Source organism: Pogona vitticeps, chromosome 6 (genome assembly GCF_051106095.1).
Source record: "Pogona vitticeps strain Pit_001003342236 chromosome 6, PviZW2.1, whole genome shotgun sequence".
NCBI classification, from domain to species: domain Eukaryota; kingdom Metazoa; phylum Chordata; class Lepidosauria; order Squamata; family Agamidae; genus Pogona; species Pogona vitticeps.
The window spans coordinates 97942964-97965040 of NC_135788.1; the positions used below are offsets into that span (position 1 = coordinate 97942964).

At 41.2% G+C, this 22077-nt stretch overlaps 1 protein-coding gene and 1 long non-coding RNA gene across 2 annotated transcripts in view; one reads left to right on the top strand and one right to left on the bottom strand.

Moving 5' to 3' along the window:
• The window catches only part of ZNF652 (zinc finger protein 652), a 38255-nt gene extending 24655 nt beyond the window's left edge, over window positions 1-13600 (bottom strand). The window contains exon 1 of the mRNA XM_073004368.2: window positions 13464-13600. The gene's annotated coding sequence lies outside the window, so the exon portion shown is untranslated. The remainder of the gene's footprint in view (window positions 1-13463) is intronic.
• Window positions 13601-14019: 419 nt separating this feature from the next.
• Window positions 14020-21517, top strand: LOC140708450 (uncharacterized). The gene is made up of 2 exons (XR_012088641.2): window positions 14020-14156; window positions 21132-21517. It is a non-coding gene; the product is annotated as an uncharacterized LOC140708450 (long non-coding RNA).
• Window positions 21518-22077: the final 560 nt, after the last annotated feature.

The following is a 22077-nucleotide window of genomic DNA, read 5'->3' on the forward strand; positions in this document are numbered from 1 at the left end:
GAAGCTGCACAGCTTCGCAAATGAGAAACATCAGGGCATGCAAGGGACAGCTAGACTGAGAGTACTTGCCCTGATTTTTTAATCTTAATCTCAAAATACAGAGAGGAAGCTTCAGGTTAGCTGGGAAAGCAAGATATTGGAACATTGCCCTATGCCAAAGCATTTGGGTGTCACTCTGGACTGATCCCTGACATAAAAAAAATGTTGTCTAAACATCAAACAGAAAGTTGCTGCCAGAAATAACATACTTAGGAAACAGCCTAGGTCAGACTGGGGTGCACATCCACAAGCAATAAGAAAAACAGATTTCTCCCTTGCTAGTACAGTCAACCCTCGACTTACAAACATCCCTAGATTTGAACTTTTCGATTTACGAACGGCTCCGTTGGCAAAAATTGGCACTGACTTGCGAACAGAGCTCAACCTACGAACGAGGTTGAGGCTCCGTTCGCAAGTCAATGACATTTTTGCGAACGGAGCTGTTCGTAAGTGGCTCCCTGCCTTTTTGGTTTCGGAGCTCTCAAAGGGCTTTCCACCCGACATTGGAGGAAGCCCCTTTGAGAGCTCCGAAGGCACCGATTGCGGCGGCAGGGACCCCCAGGGAGGTCTCCCATGGTGGCGGGTAAGCCCTGGGAGACCTCCCTGGGGGTCCCCGCCACCGCGATCGGCACCTTCGGAGCTCTCAAAGTGCTTTCCCCCCAACATTTGAGGAAATTGTTTGAGGGCAAAAAGGCAGGGAGAAAGGGTGGGAAATTGGAATTTCCAGCCCTTTCCCCCACCTTTTTGCCTTTTGAAATGCTGGAATGGATTAATTCCATTCCCATGCATTTTAATGGGAAATGGTACTTCAACTTACGAACTTTTTGATGTATGAACGTCGTTCCAAAACGGATTAAGTTTGTAAGTTGAGGTACCACTGTACACAGAATAAACTAGTGCCACATGGTACAAACCAGAACATACCAAACAAGTGGATGTAGCTCTTAATGAATTATGTAGAAATATTACTGGCTGCCTGAAAACTACTGCCACTGAAAAAGTCCATTGTTTGGCTGGCATTGCCCCTCAGGAAATAGGTTGAGAGGTGCTAGCAAATAATGAACATAATAAGGTACAGTACATACAACACCAAATCCATCCACTTCATGGACACCAATCCCTAGACGGCAGCTAAAATCAAGAAAATGTTTTCTGACACATCTTAAGCTCTAAATATTACACCAGAAGAGGCTAGGGTAAGCCTATAGAGAAAAAAACAACGCTCCCTGATGAATAGATGAATGCTGATGAGTGCCTCCTACCAGGACAAGACTCTAGGTGGACCGTCTGGGAGTCACTTAATAGATTTGAAAGTGAAGCAGGAAGATCAGGGAATAACCAGTTAAAGTGGGGCTATTTGGATACAGGATAAATCTTCTGTGACTGTGGAGAAATTCAATCAATGCAGCATTCATGTGCATGCAATTTAAGCCCGACATTGTGTACAACAGGTGTAGCAAATGATCAAGATAACAGTTCTGTTCCAAAACATTTTAGGTTGTTTTAAATTTTACCTATAGTTCACATATGTACATAATTTGAAATTATGCAACATTCTGCTATGAATAAAGAATTTGACCAGCTTATTTGCCTAATTAAAATATCACTCATCAAATAATATTTTTTCAGCAACATTTTGTTCACATTTGACCCTGACAACTGAAATGAAAGAGCAACAGCAAGTCCTGCATAGGTAGCCTGACATTCCTTCTGCCACCAATATATATATATATATACAGTGGTGCCTCGCTTAACGAACGCCTCGTACAGCGATGAATTCGCATAGCGATCCCTCTTCCGGGATCGCTAACGCGAAGGCATCGCGTCGGCCCCAATAGGCGAAATTCGCATAGCGAAGATCGGTAAGCGTTTTGCTTACCGACCTTCGCTTTGCGACCCGCGGATCAGCTGTTCAGCGGGTCCAAAATGGCCGCCAGAACACCCGAAATGGCCGCGGGCAGCGTTTTCGTGCCCTTGGTAAGCGAGGGGAGGGCGCGAAAACGCTGTGCGCGGCCATTTCGGGTGTTCCGGTGGCCATTTTGGACCCGCCGAACAGCTGATCCGCGGTCTCGCTGCGGCCGAAATGGCCGCGCGCAGCATTTTCGCGCCCTCCCCTCGCTTACTGAGGGCGCGAAAATGGCTGCCGGACCCAGAAAACATCACTGTACGGTGAGTTTTCTGCTGATTTGTTTAATGCGTTCCAATGACTTTTTTTGATCCGTACAGCGATGTTTTCGCATAGCGAAGGTTAATCCGGAACGGATTAACCTTGCTATGCGAGGCACTCTCTCTCTCTCTCTCTCTCTCTCTCTCTCTCTCTCTCTCTCTCTGTGTGTGTGTGTGTGTGTGTGTGTGTGTGTGTGTAAGGCCTGCCGAAACATCCATGTTTTAAGTTGATTTTTGAAGATACCCAGCGAGGGAGCCGCATGAATCTCAGGAGGTAGATTGTTCCAGAGGCGAGGAGCCACTGCCGAGAAGGCCCGATTTCTTGTCTTTTCCTTCCAGGCCTCTCTCGGCATTAGGCTCCTCAGCCTCACCTCCTGGCTTGCATGAGTGACACAGGTAGATCTTGGTAGGAGTAGGTGTTCCGCCAGGTATTGAGGCCCTAAAACCGTTTAGGGCTTTGTACGTAAGCATCAACACTTTGAAGTCAATGCAGAAACGGATGGGCAGCCAATGCAATGCGGCCAGAGTGGGAGAAATATGCTGGTATTTTTTCACTCCACTAAGTAGTCTGGCCGCCGCATTCTGCACCACCTGAAGTTTTCGCAGCAGCCTCAAAGGCAGCCCCACGTAGAGCGTGTTACAGTGGTCTAATCTTGAGATTACGAGCGCATGTACTTTCACCACAATTCAAGGAGGAATTCATACTCTCAAGTACAAATTTGCACTCTCATTCAGATAAACACATTCATTCTCTCTCACCATACACACACACTGTCACATACTCCTTTCCCATGCAGATCAAATTTGGATGGGTTTCATCTCCATGGCAGTACACTGTCTATGAAACTTAAAGCTCTCAGCATGCGCACCAGAATAGTAACACAAATTTGATGTTAGCAGACCTGGAGAGGAACTGCTTTATTCACCTTTGGGCATGGTGCTTAAAATCTGAACTTTTACAAAATGCTATTTTGTGACATTACTGAAGGAGATATGTGTGTGAGAGAGAGGGGGGAAGGGAGAGAATGAATAACGAAATCAAATCAACACACATAGACCAGGAACTGATCACAAAATGCAACTAATTTGACCAGAAGTGTGGCTTCTGCACGTAAAAATATGCATCAGTTTTTATAACTAATTTGATCTGTAAGTCTTCAAAGACAATCCACACTTCTAGAGAAATCAGGTATCTCCTGTATTTCTTAAAGAAACTGACATCTGAGGCATACTTAAGTGTAAGAGTAAATTACCTCTATCTTTGGAAAAGTCTAGCCTTGTTAATTCATGAAATCAGTTACTGTGTTTACCTTCTACTTAAAGAACAGAGAAGCTGAAAGAAAGCTCTGAGTTAGCTGGGAAGGAAAGATACTAGAACACTGCCCTATGTCAGAGTATTTGGGCATCACTCTGAACCGAAAACTGACATAGAAAAAGACTATCAAATGGAAAGTTGCTGCCAGAAGTAACATACTTAGGAAATTGGCTGGGTCAGACTGAAGTGTTTTTCGTACTCAAGGAGGAAAAATTCTCCTCCTCTTGCAGCTAACATAAAAATCATGTGGCTTCCAGAAAGGAGGAAGGCAATCCTGTACCTCCTCTCTCAATCTGATCCAGCTGCTTGCAGAAAATTCCTGCTTGCCTACAGCTTCTGGGCAAGTTGTTAAACACAATATTATATTCAAGAGCAGTGCATTATTTAGAATGAAGCCAAAATATATATGTGAACATTGAACGAAGTATTACTTACTTCTGAGTAAATGTACAACATTGATCTACAAGGTAAAAAAGAGAATAGGACTGTTTAATCAGAACTGAGGATGCAACTAAACTGTTGAATTCAACAATAGTGGTTCAGGTTTTTACAAATGGATTCAACATCACATGGTTTTTCTGTCAGTGTTTGCATCCACAGGAAACAATTTTTAGTCCAATTGTAAGCTATATGGTACACTGGTACTTTGACATTCCGGGTCCCTGTTTTCCTGGTTTTTTGCTCTGTACCAGGAACTTAATTGTTCACCCTGTATTTAAGATGGAGCTCGCCTGCTTTGAGACAGCTGACATTGGACTCAGCAGCTTTTAGAAAAGCCAGCATCAGCAGCCTACAACACAATTGGCAACTACTCTTTCTGTCCTCTGTTTTGTAAGAATTGTCATATCTAGTAAATTGCCTTTTTTAATATTACATTTTAATATGTTTTGAATCAATGCAACACTAACACAGAAACAGATAGAGGGGAAAAGGGAAGAGTTTGGAATGCAGAGTATCCTCCAATCCAAAACCCGCTGTAGTTGGCAAACCCCACAGATGCTACAGATGCTATTTACTGCAACACAGGCAATCATATATGAAAAATCAAGTAAAATAAAATGAGAATAGAACAGATTCAAAATCAATAACCCCCAAGTGGGTGTTTAAAAGACTCCGCTCCCTGACTGAAAAAAATATGCACTTAGCTATATATTGAGTAGTTGGAGACTTTTAATTCAATTTCAGTCATGTCAAACCTGATACAAAAACAGGAGTATTTCAATATGTAGTCATGCCCCATGTTACTCTCAGATATGTTCAGCAAATCATCATTAAAGTTTAATTTTACTTCCATTTATGCTCCTAAGGAAGAATTTTAAGGAATGGGAGGGAGGAAGTTGATTTGACAAGCAATTTGTTTTACATGACATTTTAAAAAGTGCTACTTCTCCTTTTCTCCTTCACGGATTGCTGTCTTGTAGTGGCGAAGGAGCTTGAGTAACTCAGAGAAGCTATGGGCTATGCTGTGCAGGGCCACCCAAGATGGACAGGTCATAGTGGAGAGTTCCAACTAAACGCAATCCACCTGGAGTAGGAATTGGCAAGCCACTCCAGTATCTTTGCCAAGAATACCCCATGAAAAGAAACAAAAGGCTACAAGACATGACGCTGGAAGATGGGCCCCTCAGGTCAGACGGTGTCCCACATGCTACTGAGGAACAGTGGAGAACAAGGACAAGTAGCTCCAGAGCTAATGAAGTGGTTGGGCCAAAGCCGAAAAGACGCTCAGCTGTGGACTTACCTGGAAGTGAAAGGAAAGTCCGATGCTGCAAAGAAAAATACTGCATAGGAACCTGGAATGTAAGATCTATGAACCTTGGGAAGCTGGATGTGGTCAAACAGGAGATGGCAAGAATAAACATTGACATCCTGGGTGTCAGTGAACTAAAATGGATGGGAATGGGCGAATTCAGTTCAGATGATTATCATATCTACTACTGTGGGCAAGAAGACCGTAGAAGGAATGGAGTAGCCCTCATAGTCAACAAAAGTGTGGGAAAAGCTGTAATGGGATATAATCTCAAAAATGATTTCAATACGAATCCAAGGCAGACCTTTCAACACCACAATAATCAAAGTTTATGCACCAACCACCAATGCTGAGGAGACTGAAATTGACCAATTTTATGAAGACTTACAACACCTTCTAGAAATGACACCAAAGAAAGATGTTCTTCTCATTATAGGGGACTAGAATGCTAAAGTAGGGAGTCAAGAGATAAAAGGAACAACAGGTAAGTTTGGCCTTGGAGTTCAAAACGAAGCAGGGCAAAGGCTAATAGAGTTTTGTCAAGAGAACAAATTGGTCGTCACAAACACTTTTCCAACAACACAACAGGTGACTCTACACATGGAAATCAACAGAAGGGCAATACCAAAATCAGATTGATTATATTCTCTGCAGCCAAAGATGGATAAGCTCTATACCAGTGGTGTCCAACCTTGGCCCTCCAGATGTTCTTGGACTTCACGTCCCAGAAATCCTGGCCAGCAGAGGTGGTGATGAAGGCTTCTGGAAGCTGTAGTCTAAGAACATCTGGAGGGCCAAGGTTGGACACCACTGCTCTATACAGTCAGCAAAAACAAGATCTGGAGCTGATTGTGGCTCTGATCATCAGCTTCTCATAGCAAAATTCAAGCTTAAACTGAAGAGAGTAGGAAAAACCACTGGGCTACTCAGGTATAATCTAAACCAAATCCCTTACGAATACACAGTGGAAGTGAAGAACAGATTTAAGGAACTAGATTTGGTGGACAGAATGCCTGAGGAACTTTGGATAGGGGCTCGTAACATTGTACAGGAGGCAGCAACAAAAACCATCCCAAAGAAAAGGAAATGCAAGAAAGCAAAGTGGCTATCCAACGAGGCCTTACAAACAGCAGAGAAGGGAGACAAAATGCAAGGGAGATAGGGTAATATACAGAAAATTAAATGCAGACTTCCAAAGAATAGCAAGGAGAGACAAGAGGGCCTTCTTAAATGAACAATGCAAAGAAATAGAGGAAAATACTGTAATAGAAAAGGAAAAACCAGAGATCTGTTCAGGAAAGTCAGAGATATTAAAGGAACATTTTGTGCAAAGACGAACATGATAAAGGACAAAAATGGGAGGGACCTATCAGAAGCAGAAGACATCAAGAAGAGGTGGCAAGAATACACAGAGGAATTATACTAGAAAGATTTGGATATCCCGGACAACCCAGATAGTGTGGCTGCTGACATGTTGGAGAGTGAAGTCAAGTGGGCCTTAGAAAACTTGTCTAAGAACAAGGCCAATGGAGGTGATGGCATTCCAGTAGAACTATTTAAAATCTTAAAAGATGACGCTGTTAAGGTGCTACATTCAATATGTCAGCAAGTTTGGAAAACACAACAGTGGCCAGAGGACTGGAAAAGATCAGTCTACATCCCAATCCCAAAGAAGGGCAGTGCCAAAGAATGCTCCAACTACTGTACAATTGCACTCATTTCACATGTTAGCAAGAGTATGCTCAAAATCCTCCAAGGCAGGCTTCAGCAGTATGTGGACCGAGAACTCCCAGAAGCACAAGCTGGATTTTGAAGGGGCAGAGGAACTAGAGACCAACTTGCTAACATGTGCTGGATTATGGAGAAAGCCAAAGAAATGACAAACCTCGACAGCATCTTAATAAGCAGAGACATCACCTTGTCAACAAAAGTCCGAATAGTCAAAGCTATGGTTTTTGCTGTAGTGATGTACGGAAGTGAGAGCTGGACCATAAAGAAAGCAGACTGCCGAAGAACTGATGCTTTTGAATTGTGGTGCTGGAGTAGGTTTTTGAGAGTTCCCTGGACTTCAAGGCGAATAAACCTATCCATTCTAAAGGAAATCAACCCTTAGTCCTCACTGGAAGGACAAATCCTGAAGCTGAGGCTCCAATACTTTGGCCATCTCATGAGAAGAGGAGACTCTGGAAAAGACCCTGATGTTGGGAAAGTGTGAAGGCAGGAGGAGAAGGGGACGACAGAGGATGAGATGGCTGGACAGTGTCATCAAAGCTACCAACGTGAATTTGACACAACTACGGGTAGCAGTGGAAGACAGGAGGGCCTGGCGTGCTCTGGTCCATGGGGTCACAAAGAGTCGGACACGACTAGACAACTAAACAACAACGCTTCTCTTTTTTTAAAAAATAAACCCTGCCTCAGAGAAAAGCCTTATGGCAGCTATCAGACAAACCTCCTTGAGGAAGGTGTGATTCTCCTTCAGAACCAAGAACACATGCTGAAGTAAGAGGGTGTGAGCCAATCAGCCCTTCCCTGTAAAACACTGTTTGCTTTGCTAGCTCTCTGAGTAGGAGTCTGCCTGCCTTCTTTATCCTCTGCTCCTGCCTCAAACTCTGTTCTACTACACTCACCTATGAAGTGTGGCGTGCATGTGCTGCTGCTGCTGCAGTTTGCACAGCCACACTGAGGAGTCTTCCATTTTCAAGAGGAAACACAACAATAAGATACAGACCAGCAGCAACCAACAGTGTAAAGAGGACACAAATAAGACAATAATCCACCTGAGGCTAAAAACTTACTTGTGTGTTATTGAGTTGATTCCTGTTTATAGGGACCTTTTCCAGAGTTTTCCACATATATTCAGAAGTGCTTATCATTCCCTTCTTTTAGGAGCGCTTTGGGATTGTGCAGCTTCTGTATGACTACCTAGGCTGGCTCTTATCCCAGGAGACATAGAAGGGAATCAAATTCCTAGCCTCTGATCTGCAACAAGGTACTCAGCTCACTAAGTTATCCAGCCAGGATGTGAGCCTATCCCTAACACATGCTATAGAATTCAGGTGCCCAACCATGTTATGAATAGCAGAAAGCTTGTAAGAGATGTGATCTTTTATGTTTTTGGATGGTAATTCCTGGCTTGAAGCCGATAAAACCAAATTTGCACACCTGTTGCTTTTGTCACCCCCACACACACAAAAAGGTTTTCCTTATTTATCTGCAGCATCCGCTTCTGTGTCCTTTGCTTCCTGATGATGATTGGAAGGAAGGAAGCTGCTGTGTTTCCTGGGAGTCACAGTCTTGCTGCCCATTAGGCTCTGTAGAAGGCAACTCTCAAAGAACTATGACTCCCATGAAGCCCCACAACAGTCTTCTTTTTAACAACAACAGAAAGCAAAGGCTAGAGGAGCCAATGGTGCAGGTAAATAAAAAGTAGAGATGGCGATATTTGTATTCGTACAGTATATGAATACCCCCACCTCTACTCGAAAGCCTTTAGGAGGAGGGAGAGACTTACAGCCATGCAGATTTGGGTTTGTGAACTGCAATCCTCAGCAGCATACTCTGTCTCTGAACCTGGAAGTTCCATAAACCCGTCATGACTCGAAAAATTTTATTTATTTATTTATTTATTTATTTATTTATTTATTTATTTATTTATTTATTTATTTATTTGATTTTTACCCCGTCCCTCTAAATCTTACAATCTAAGGTCTAGAGGCTTGAGAAAAGGAATTAGCAGTGTTTCTGTAACTTTTTTTAAAATACAGTATTTATTTATTTATTTATTTATTTATTTTTATTTATTTATTTATTTATTTATTTATTTATTTATTTATATCCATTCATTCATTCATTCTATTTATATCCTGCTTATCTGGTCAATTACGAAGTAGAAGTCAGTAGAAGTCACCAAAAGTTATAATGTTCTTTCACAGAAAAGACACTCCAACTATATCATTTTAACTGACCACTGCTGCACCTTTTCCAGCCTTACAATAACTTTTTAAAGACAGGGCAATTAAAACAGCACACAGTATTCCAAGAATGGCTGCACTAAAGGCTGGTGTAAGGATATTATGACACTGGCACTTTTATGTTTAATCCCTTTAATAAAAATGGTTAGCAAGGAATTCAGCTTTTTCACAGTTGCTGAATACTGCAGAGCTTTCATTGAGGTAGTCTCACAACTTTAACAGTTTCATGCACATTGCAATACTGTGTTCTTAGGGACAAAAAATTACTGCTTGGCTTACTCTCTTTTTATAGACACAAAAATATTAAGCAATGTCTTTTACACAAAGGTTAAATCTGCATTCTGATGCTTACTTATGTAGAAGTTCCACTGGAGAATATTAAACTAGCTTCCAAACAAACATGCATTAGACTGGGCTGTTATATCTAGAACTTTCTCAAAGTTACTTAATAAAACTGTACTTTGAAATAAAAACTTTCATCTGTCTGATGACAGGAGGAATACAAAACCACATATGGGACGAAGCACATGTTTAAACACATGTACAGTATATGGCTGTATCTTATGGTATACAATAATAGTATCTATGAAGACTTGAAATCACCATAAAGCCAGCAATAATTAATAATACATTGTCCATTACAATGCACGTCTTATTTCAGGTATCTTCTCTCATGTTTTTTTTTTACAAACAAAAAAGCAACTCCTTATTCAACTGGTCACAATTCAGTTTTAAAAGACTATAAGAGCAGATACTGTATAATACATTTGTTTCTATCAGGTTCAAACAGTAATGTTACAACTAGTAAAAGTTGAAATAATCCTTTTTTTAAAAAATAGTTAATTTTTATAATTCCTTTAATTGTGCAGGAGGGCAGTGAGGAAATATATTTGCTCCATATTTCTGAACACAGGTATATGTGAGATGGGAATGGTGGGAAGAAATAAGTAATGCAAAGTAAAAACAACAACTCCCCTCCCATTTCTTGTAACACCTCACTTGGTTACTATCTAATAAGAAGCACTGGAAATACCACTACCAGTTTTTATGACAGGTGCATTTAAACTAAAAAATTAAGTAAGCTCCACAATGGAGTTTTGAAGAAAAGTCTACAAAACATAAGTCTACTCAATTTCTTATTGACTGCCTTAATTGGAACTTGTGAAGAATGAATGAGGGTGATAGGTTTCCTCAAACAAGTTACAATTATATGAACCCATATTTAGCAGTACTTAGGAGTAAACAGAAACTAATGAATTTCAATTTCTACTCTACCTATAACATACATATGCAATCATTGAACATTTGCTGTCCTTATGGTTTGTCATGTTATAGAAATGTGACGCATCACAACTCACAAGTTAAAATTGGTAAATCTTACATATATCAAAATGTACATTGGCATTTTTACAAAATTGCCTATATCCATGAAGGCGGAATTTACATCAATACAGCAGATGCTAATTTCACATGGAGGTCTACATCCAGCATAATGCTGGATGCAAACAGCCAAGCTAATGGGAATGCAGAGGACAAGTGGAATGAAAGACCAGTCACAAATCAAGGTATATCACTAGTGAATTCCACCATTCCTCAAATATACATCACTTTGAGTACTGCAATACTTAAGGCCATATTTGGGACAGAGGGAGTTGAGAGGAAAACTGAAACAAATATTACAGGCACTCCATGTACACACTGATTTACTTTCTTGGTATCCCCTTCAAACCATCAGCATTTCATGCAATCCATCGCAACAGAAACTCAAATGAAGTACAAAAACAATGCTGCAATACATTAAAGGAAAGCATTATCTCAAATCATAATCACTACACTCTCAGTACAGGCACTATCAAAACATTCCCAGAATGAAAGCTGGTAATAATCTCATCCCAAACAACCCCAGGCATGCTTACTATAGTATTTGCTTCTCAAGAAGTACCTATGAGCATTATAAGTCTAATATGAGAATGCATATAAGTTTCCTGAATTTGTACAAGCTCAACCAATTAAAAGAAAGCACACCATATTCTACATCATGTGACAATACAGAAGGAAGTATTTAACCCTACTTCTAAATAAGTCTTTCAGGAGGCAGCTGCATCTCCCAAGCACAATCTAATTTCATTTTGCTGATGCATCTTTCCACAACATATCTTAAGTGTAGAAGACATTTCAGTAAATTACGGTGAACTTCAGAGAACCAACATACCCCCAAATAACTATTGGCTCATAGCTCATCCAGTACAGAAGACTACAGCATGTACAGTACACCCTTTCTTTCCCTCCTTATTTTGAAACTGAAGCAATGAATGCAATCTATCAACCAGCTCCTCTATGTTGATACATTATACTGTATTAGGACACAGGGACTTGCCACCATGGATCACAGATGAAAAGATCCAGTGTAACTGGCCATTATAGCAAATTCAACCTTCATCTTCTTGCATATTTGTCTGTTCAATATAATTGTTGTGCATGGAAAGTGCTGCAAATTCCTTCCTAAGCATTCAAATGGATAGTCCAAACTGCAGTAAAAGGAATTCTACCTCCCAGATATGCACCAAGCATAAACATTATATAGAATGTGAGAAAAGGCTGCACAACTAAATGCACGTGAGCTAGCCTCTGGGGTTTCAAACACTCCATAAACATTCCCTTTTTCTTCTACAGCTTGCTGCCAATCAAACCTGAGACTACTTAATACATATATTCCACAACTTGTCTAGATACAACATCTGTTCTCCTATTCCCCCATTGTCAATAAATGTGAACCTCCTTGCAGAGTATTTTTCCACTAATAGTGCATGAAATAAATACATTTTTCTTATGTAAGAGATTTAGGTCCAAAGGGATGTAACAAGGCCACCTATTATGAAAGTCCCACAACAGCAAGTTTCAAGTTGCCAACCTTGGACCATGCATATCAGAAAAAAACATCTTAACTGTTAGAGTAGTATGATCATGGGACCAATTACCTCAGGAGGTGGTGAGCACCCCAACGCTGGAAGCATTCAAGACAAAATTGAACAACCATCTATCAGGTCTGCTTTGATTTGGATTTCTGCATTGATCAGGGGGTTGGCCTCAATGTCCTTATCCAACTCAATTATTCTATGATTTTATTCACATGTGACATTAAGTCTGCTTAAGAAATGTTGGTCATCCATTGCACAGTTGCAGAAAAGGGGCTGCATGATAACTGCAGATATCCAAGATAGCATTGTTTTTAATTTTATCAAATAGGTATAAAATATTTTATTGTTGAATAAATAATGCATTTAATTAGCAGTGGTTTAGGCTGAAGTCATAACTTAGGCCCTATAAACAGAGCTTACTTCTGAAATGGGCATGGTGTGCATCAGAAATAACCATTCTAATTCAGCAATAAAAATAAGATTTATTTTATCAGTGGCATTCCATTATAAACATAAAAAACCCACTTGAGGGAATTCAACAATCAGAAGTTGGCTGCAACAAGTATCAAATGATACTCCCGCAGCCCAATTCCAAAGATATCCCAACACCACATAATTTCCAATTGCTCAATTCCTTCTCCGACTAGCCCATTTTAAAAGCCAAGCAGGTGTCAAATTAAATGCTTCTCTCTCTACCCCACAAGTTAGCAGCTTAGCGTCCCTTGTCTTAGCTTCACAAATGACAAAGGATTACCAAAGCGAAAACTCAACAACGTCCTGATGGTCCAAAAGTTCCCCATGCCTTCTCTAGACCTAGTCCTCCACTTCCAGCGCCTCCAATTCTATTGAACCCATATACACACACTCTCTCGCTGGCTCTCTCTCAGAGTTCATCTTTAACCCTTTCAACAATTAAGGCCACAACCTACTCCTGCGATTACAGCCCCAATTCTTCTTACTTACCGTACGGAGGTGATGATAAATGTTTTTCCCCAAGCTGAATTTCAAGATTTTCATAAAGACTGTTTGTTGCAAAGGCAAGCCTCTGACCTAAAATCTTGTTCACGTCGTCCCAACCACATAACCCCCCCCCCCCCAATCAATCTCTGTTCGTTGGTGCAATAAGGCCACGGTGCACACTCTCAGATGCACTCTTGTTTGCCAAGGCTGCTCCGTGGAATTCAACGGAAGAGTGGGAGATACACTCGATTAACTACATGCAAAAGGATTCGGGGCTGGCCAAACGGAACTCTGTCTCCCCCCCGCCCGCCAACTGGGCCTCCTCCCTTGCACGGACTCACCCAGGCCGTCGCTGTCTTGTGCCGCCGCCACCGCCGCCGCCGCCGCTGTTCCGTGGCCCCCGCTCCGCCGTCGCCGCCTCCTCCACCACGGTCCATGCCTAGGCGGAGGAGGGGAGGGGGGAAGGGGGAAGGCGGCCAGGGCCCTCCTTCCTTCCTGCCCTCCCCTCGCTTGAGCCCCCTCCGCCACCGCCTGTTCCTCAGGACCAGGCCTTGCCCCCCCCTCCAAACAGCTGCTGCTGCCGCCGCCGCCGCCGCCGCCGCGGCGCTTCCTCCCCTCGGCCGCCGCAGCGCTACGTGGCCGCGGCCGCAGCCAACCAAGTCAGTCAGAAAGCCAGTCAACCTCGCGATTGTACCGAGCGCACGCCCCCTCCACTTCCCCCCCCCCGCGCTTTTCCTTAAGCGTCGCCCGCTGGCTCGTCGTAAGAAAAGCGACTAATGCGCTTGCGCGGAGGCCCTCGCGCGAGACCCCCTCATCTTGCCCTCCCTCACTTTTTTCAGGATAACTCCGCCTCCCGCCCCTCCCGCGTTTTCTGCGCGAGAGACCTATCTGGAGCATTGGTTGGAAAGCAAAACCAACTGTCTCCTCTCCCCGCGCGCGACTCCCGCCCCTCCTCCCGCAGGCACGCACGCCTGTCTCGACGGCTCCGCCGGGCGAGGGTACGCGCTCGCGAGAGACGCCAAAAAAAAAAAAAGGTAGGTTGGTTGGTTGACAGGCTGTCTGGCCGACCAGCGCGTGCGTGGTAAGACATTAACGTCCTCACGCTCGAGCGCCGCTCCTCTTGCCTCAGGTGAGAGAGGAAGCGACGGGCGGGCCCGGCGGAGAAAGAAAACAACACATGCGAGCGGGAGAAACCCTGAGCGCATGCGTGGCGGAGGCCAGCTGCATGGCCTGCCTTAGCAGAACGCAGTTAGCGTGGCATAATTTCGTCGACATACGTGCGAGGACAGATCGATCTTTGTCTTGTTATCTGGGCTTTTATTACATTTATTTGTTAAGACGGCTTCCTTTTTTCTCCCAGAATAATTTTTTGTGAAATATATTAAATAAAGAAGTACAGATGTTTAAATACCGATGTTTCTTGGAGGTGGGGGAAATACACGAAACTGCTTTGGAGCATGTGGGTTGACAATGCCTGGTATTTGTCGGAGCTGAGATATAGTGCACGAGGTTAAACATGCATTTGGCATTTAAAATGAGGGGAAAGTCACACTTTGTGTTAATCGGAATTCAAGACCCTTATGAATTCCCCCAACAGAAATGGACAGAGACACGAAGGCTACAAAGTGGAGGCTATTTATTATTCGCTGCTGCAGAAAGCGGAGAGAAAGCAAGCCAAGCCATGCAGGGCATTGGTTTCTCTGGGGAACAAAGGAAGAGTACACATTATATAGGCTGTCCGTCCCGGGCGGTCCGTTACGGCTCACAAACTTACTACAATTTCATTAGGTTGCAAAAACATTCTATTTCTACTGCGCAGCCTCGCTTTTACGGAGTCTGCGTTTTCTTTTTACCCTGTCAGCTATATCTTATTGGCCCAGGCTACTCAGGAATTTAATTATAACACGCACACTCCTTAGTGAAGGAGTTAAACTCTCATCACTCAGCTTCTGGAAATTAATTTACAAGCTATGGCCCTTTACTCCCTTTTCCCTTTAGTGAAGAAGTCAAACTCTCAGCAATTTTCTACTCACATTTGTACGTCGGAGATAAAATGTGGCTATTTATGAATATTCATGAACTCCATACATCTGAAATTTTTAATGTAATGTGCAACAATAATCAAACATGTAATATAACAGAAAGCATAGAATAAAGACACAGCATTTACAATGTCAGTAACATAAATGAGGCTTTCAGTCCTCTGGTGTTTTCCTGAGGCGGCATGGTGTCAGGGAATGGAATACCCAGAGCTACCCCTCAAAATTCTCACTGTTCACAAGATATGAAAGTTGCCATTCTGGAGAAGAAAAACTACTAAACAAGAATCCAGAGGGAAGCAGGCAGGATAAAATACTAACACTTACTGGACACATATCAATAGATTAAATATCAGTCATGGTTTCTTAAGTCATTATCAAATATAATAATTATGCTGTTGACTGCTTTTATTTTTCCTTCACAACTATCTGACCCATCTTTTCAGAGCAAGGCTCAAAGGACTGGACTTCTAAAAATTGAATACCAAATGGGGCCATAAATCATAAATTAAGGTGCAAAATGCAATCTCACACCTTGCATGAAGTCTCTGCATTCTAACTCATATGTCTGAAGAAGTGCATGATTTCCCACAAAAGCTGACATTAAAATATACAACAGTCTTTAAAGTGTCATAATGTTTTTGCTTTTGCCTTATGTTTCTTATTGAAATGCTTGCACAGACTAATATAGCTACAACCATGTAAGTATGAGGCAGCTACAGTGGGGAAGTTTTGAAATTATTTTTCAACTCTGCTTTGTAACCAAAAGAGTGTTCTCAGATCAGCTTATAAAAACCCAGTGCAGATATAAATATTAAACATGCACCCCTTAAGATTTGTTGGGACATGTCTGATAGTAGAGGCAAGAATATTTCCAAATTAAAGGTGCCATGGTACTAAATGCCCTGCTCTGAAGGACTGAGAAATAGATCATTTACTTGGAACATATGTCGCCTTTGGATCCTCCAGGGGTTGCTTTTTATGAGGGTAGAAGAAACAAACCACACTGGATACTGAAATGTTAGGCATGGTCTGTGAATTGGAAATCAGAGAAGGAAGTGTTGAAAGTTATTGGATGGAGAGTGTACATTCTTTCTGTCTTTCTTTCCCCCTCATATCAAATCTTTCCTACTTGTACAATCTAACTGTGGAAGCATGGACAATGACTTATGGCATAAATGTACACTTTGAAATGAATACCACCAGTATATTGGTGTCACCTGTATCTGTTTCTGGTTTTTATCAGACTCAGATGAGCTGATGACAATGTTGAATCAGTGTCTGGAAGCAGTAGTGTAATAAATTAGATACCTATGAATTATTTTTTGTTAAGTGTGCTGTAGCCTTTGGCTTGTGGGATACTGCAGACTTCCATCTTGTAGCTAAATCTATTCAAAATCAAGAAAGCAAAGCAAAAAAAAAGCAAAGCGTGCTGCTTATATACTACCCCATAGCGCTTCAAGCACTCTCTGGGTGGTTTACAATTTAATTATGCAGGCTACACATTGCCCCCCCAGCGAGCTGGGTACTCATTTTACCGACCTCGGAAGGATAGAAGGCTGAGTCAACCTTGAGCCGGCTACCTGGGATTTGAAGACCAGGTCGTGAGCACAGTTTTAGCTGCAGTACAGCGATTTAACCACTGCGCCACGAGGCGAGAGATAAGTCATCTAGAATTTTCAGCTTCACTTTCAACAGGTGTAAGTAGTTCATGATTGGAGCAGAGAAAACATATTCTGCCCCCCGCCCCCATTTCAGGGTCAGCCCCCTGCCCTGCCCAGATGATGGGCAACATATGTTGAATGCAGTACTGGATTGAATGGAGGAAAAAAAGATGACCTTTAATGAAGGGCAAATTGAAGTTCTTTGGCTTGAGAAGCTGATCCATTTGGATAGGGGAGTGAAACCAGTCTGGAAGGTGTTGCATTTCACTTGAAGGCTCATACGAGCCCATCAGGAAAACTGCTGTAGTTTCCACTCCCTGAAGATAATAGCAGTGCTAGGAATGCTTTTCTATAAGCTCTAGCTGACCACAAGTTGTTTCTGACCTCACAATAGTCATTGTTAGACCAAAAGGGCTTAAACAGATTTCACCCTTAAACAGCTGACCGAGAATGTATCAAGATTTTTATTATGCTACGTATGTTTATTTTTAACATTTTTTTAATTTTTCAATATATCTTCATTCAGTTTGTGCTTGTTGCTTATACTGTAATTATTATTTGTTTTTGTGTCTTGATGTCTTCTTAGTTGTCCCTTCAAAATCTATATATTTTTAAAGCATTTTAACCAATCATATGTGTATTATAGTGTACAACATTGGCTACTATCATAATATTGCTCTCATAGCATACAATGTTCTCAAAATCCTCTAGTAAAATACCTAGTAAAAGCAATTCTAGTTTCAAATCTATATAATTTGGGGGCAATATTACCAACCAACGTTGTATTTTATACCAATAATAACTAAATAGATTCCTAATGCATAGTGAATGTTATCAAAAGCATTTTATATAGATTTTCTTTATATAATTGTCTATATCAATGTCATATCTAATATATTTTAATTAAGTACTATTTGTTTTACGTCTTTCTTATATCTAGCTTCAATTCACTTTAAGAACCACCGTGTTATGCCTTTACCCTGATTAGTGATCCCGTGTTTCAGTTTATTTCCTTTTTCTAAAACTGTATATAAGATATGTCCCCTTACAATTCCAGAAGTTAGGTGTATACATGCTTTCAACGTTGAGGGCCACCTTAATATTTTTTCCTTTACATCTTTATAAGTAATTCCTTCTCTTGTTTGTCTTTTCCCAATTCTAGCCGCCTAGAGTGGTCCTGAGTTGGCTAGATAGGCGGGATATAAATTAAATAAATAAATAAAATTATTCCTATCTCTCTAAAAATTCTGCCGTCCCTTGTACTGTCTGAGATCATTTTATGCACTTGATCTATCTCCAATAGATCTTCCAGGCTATTTCTAATTAAATCTGCTGCTTCTCTCCTCTTATCTTCCCTTAGCACACCTAAGACTGTCCTCGTCTCCAGGATTAGAATTAGATCTCCTAAATGTTCTCCTCTGATTTCCTCCAGCTCTTCCTTTAGTTGGTATATATCATCCACCACCATCACATTTCCTTGTTCATTATTCCCTGTCTCCTGTTGAATATAGTCCTTCCTTAACTGCTCATTGAATAATTTCACCTTTTCGTTGTGGGATCTCACTACTGAATTTTCTAAAATTGCTTGAAGGGTAGATTTTGTTTCATCCCCAATTTTTCCTTGTTGTATCATTATGTCCCAAGATGTCATATAATTGTATTCCAAGTGAAAGATCTCCAGTTGCTTAAAGTAATCATTCCAGGTCCACCAATAATTGCAATAAGTCCACTTTAATAGATTGATCATCTTTAGGGTTACATTTTAATCCAGTTTCAGATGTAAAGTGACAGTCCAGTTCATTCAATGTTTGTATTCATGGCCTGATATATTTTGTAATCCAGCCCTGGAAGTGACCCATTCCAGTATTAATTCTATCCTGGCCTGTGTTCCTCTCAGGTTCAGAACCCAGGATACATCCAAATGTTTTATTGGTCCACATAGGTCCACATTAGCCAGATATATATTCCAAGATGAATTGTCTTTGTTCAGACCTCAGTTGACAGCCTACATCCCAAAGTACAGCTTAAAAATTCCACTTTGGCTGGATTAGACTTTCCAGAGTTAATTTGTCTATGCTTCAGTCAGTTCTCAGGAAAGAAAGGGAAGTCAAAACAAATTTGAAACTTAAGACCGTCATAGTGTGATTAAGATAATTGTTCTGGGCTTTTCGCCAATGTTGTAGATAGCCATAACATAACAGGTTTAGCTCCCAGAGTTGTTTAGCTAATAATGATTTTAAGAGAAATATTTCTTAAATTTCTAATGCCAAAGTAATACCAAATTTCCTTCCTTGAAGTATAATTAAATGTTTAATTAGTATCTAATTTATTTTCTTTGCATCTCTTTGCCTCTTTCCAGATTCACCACTGCTCTATAAGTGGTGGGGATAAGAAACATTTATTTCTGTTATAGGGATTGTCTCGTCCAGGGATAGTCATAAAGCAGTATAGTTATAAAATATATCTCACTCAGTGGAAACAACAATGTTAGAGATGTCACTTCCGCCAGGACGGAATGCACAGATAAGTTTTTGTTTCTCCACCGTTCTGGATGTAATTAAGTTGCTAAATGCCTTTCTCGAAATGTGAGTAAACCTGCTTAAAATCCTTTGAGAAAAGTTCAAGGAGAGATAGAAGTGCTTTTTAAACTTTAAAAGGTTCGCTGCTTATCTGTGGAATATAGTTTCATTTTCTCTCTGAAGAATGCTAGCGAAAGCCGAACTGCTAATGAACTGTAAAAAACTATTTTGGTTCTCTGTGCTATGAATCTTTTGATCTGGTTATGAGGAGGAAAGATAAGACCCGAGAACCATCAGAGACTAAACCATCAGACCATAGCTTTGAATATCAAACAGAGACAAATCCCCTGCTCTTAAAGAGGCTCCTAAAGAGGCTGAAGAAGGTACTGGAAAAGAAGGGGAGGCGTTACCTTTCTGAGCTGCTCTATAGAAGCAAAAATGGAAAAACAGATGACTGAATTAACACCTTGTGTGAAAGATCTAGCCAAAGATATACCATGCCAGATAGATAAAAAACTGGAACAGATAATTCTCAAAATGGATACCACAATGAAGGAATGTTAACAGATTGGGAAGGACATTAAAACAGTCCAGGGGAGATATAAGGGCTGAAGGCAAGCATGGTAATAATTGAGGACAGAGTAAAACGAATGGAAGATTTATCAAAACAGAATGAAGGGAAAATAAAAATACAACAACAGAGGATGGATGATTTGCAAAAGAAAATGATTTATCTGGAAGATAGCTCAAGACATAACAACATCAAAATAATGAACTTTGAGCTGCAAAAGGGAGCTGAACTTAAACAGGATGTGGTAACCTGGATAAATTCTATAATGAAATCTCAGCATGTGTCTGAAGAAGATAGAGAATTCATTTTGTTGGGAGCTCCAGAAATAAGAGGGCAAAACTTGTAATATTTCAAATTTTAATTATGTCAGAACAAATTCTTAAGGTCGCCAAGAGAAAACTGGAGCTACTAGTTTACAGGTCAAATTCTATACAGATTTAGCAGGATTTAAGCAATGAATCCATCCAGTGGAAAAAAAATGATAAAACTTATTACATCAATTTTAATAACGGATGGACTGAGATACAACTGGGGTTATCCAGTATTTTTGAAAATATGGAAAGATGGAGTCCTCTTCTTGTTTGAAGAAGGCAAAGACTTGTTAGTTGCATGGGGCCTTTGGCAAGAAGACGAAGACCAAGGTTCAGGCAAGTAGGCGCTGTTGAATTATATGCAACAGCGTCAAGCCAGAAGTTCTGTTATGCTACACATGTAAATCAGCTTATCTATGCAGTGATATCTGTGTTGTCACCCAACTACTGTTTGTTCATGACTCCTCTTAAGATAACAGTCATTATCTTCCCTTCCCTTGCATTTTGGATCCCTCTCTCCTCCCTAGTTACAATCCCCCACCCATTTACCTTCCCACACAAGCATATGTATGGCAATCTGGCTGAAATCCTGTTGCTTAGTGTAGTAAATTTCAACTAGAGTAGGCCCACTGAATCAGTGGGGATTTGGTGAATCAACTCTGTAAATTCCATTGATTTAGGGACTTGCTCTAGTTGTGACTAAGCAGCAGGATTTCAGCCTCTCTGGTGAGTAGTATAAGCAGAGTTTATCTGATTGGTACAAGGGGGTGCTGACAAGTATTGAGCCTTACCCAGAAAAAAATTTGCTAGGAAGGTGTAAATTGTACGCTCTATTGACCAGCTTGTCTATATTCAATGGTGCAAAAATCAACTACCTATGATTTTAACTTATCTTTCATTTTCAGGTCCAAAATAAACATGGCAGCACCTCCAGAAAAGTTCAACGTGAAAGAGCATAGGACCATAATCAAGTTCCTGTTTCTCCAAGGGAAAGGTGCAAAGCAGATCCATGATGAAATATCACAAACTATGGGTGACAGTGGCCCTTCATATGCAACAGTTAAACGTTGGATTGTCAATTTTGAAACTAGCCATTTGGATGAGAAACCAGGAAAGAATCCTGCCTGAAACTGGGGGGATCTAGAACAGTACAAGGGCAAGGTGGTCCAATGATGTGACTCAGTAAAACACAGCTCCCTATGTTCCATTTCATGCAGCTGATAAAATGGCCTGCAGTTCATGCTGCCAAAATATAATGTGTTAATCATTAAACTATTGAGTTTTGCTGCAATGGACTAGCACAGCTTTTATGGCTCCCCTCTCCCCATGACAATATATTTTGTTTCACTGTGTGAACAATAAGCCTGGTTGTGCAAGTTACACCAACTGTGATGATGTTATCAGCCATTACCACTTTTTGAGAATTAAAAGCCTCCTATCTCCTCTTGGTTTTGAGGATCCAGAGAGACCCCTTTCTTCTGGGAGAAGACTTTGGGAGCCATGGAACAAAGGAGGAAACTCATTAAAATCACTGCAGTGGTCCTGGTCCCTCTGCCAGGACTGGTAGTGGCGATTGTCAGGCATTAAACAGTTCCCTTCCCAGTTCACAGCTCCGAATGCTTCCCTGGTGGGAAGAGGGACAGGAAGTGTTTAATTTCCCTGAAATGGTTGTAGCATGATTGCAGGTGATATCATCCCAGTTGTGCAGCATGACTTTTGCAACAGGATTCTGGCTACTTTCAGTGGTAAAACCATATAAGTCTGGTCTTGGGAACCAAACTAGTAAATACTGTTGCTGTTCTGCAACTTTAGATTATCCAGCTGCTCCTGAAGAGGTGCCCCATCCTGAGT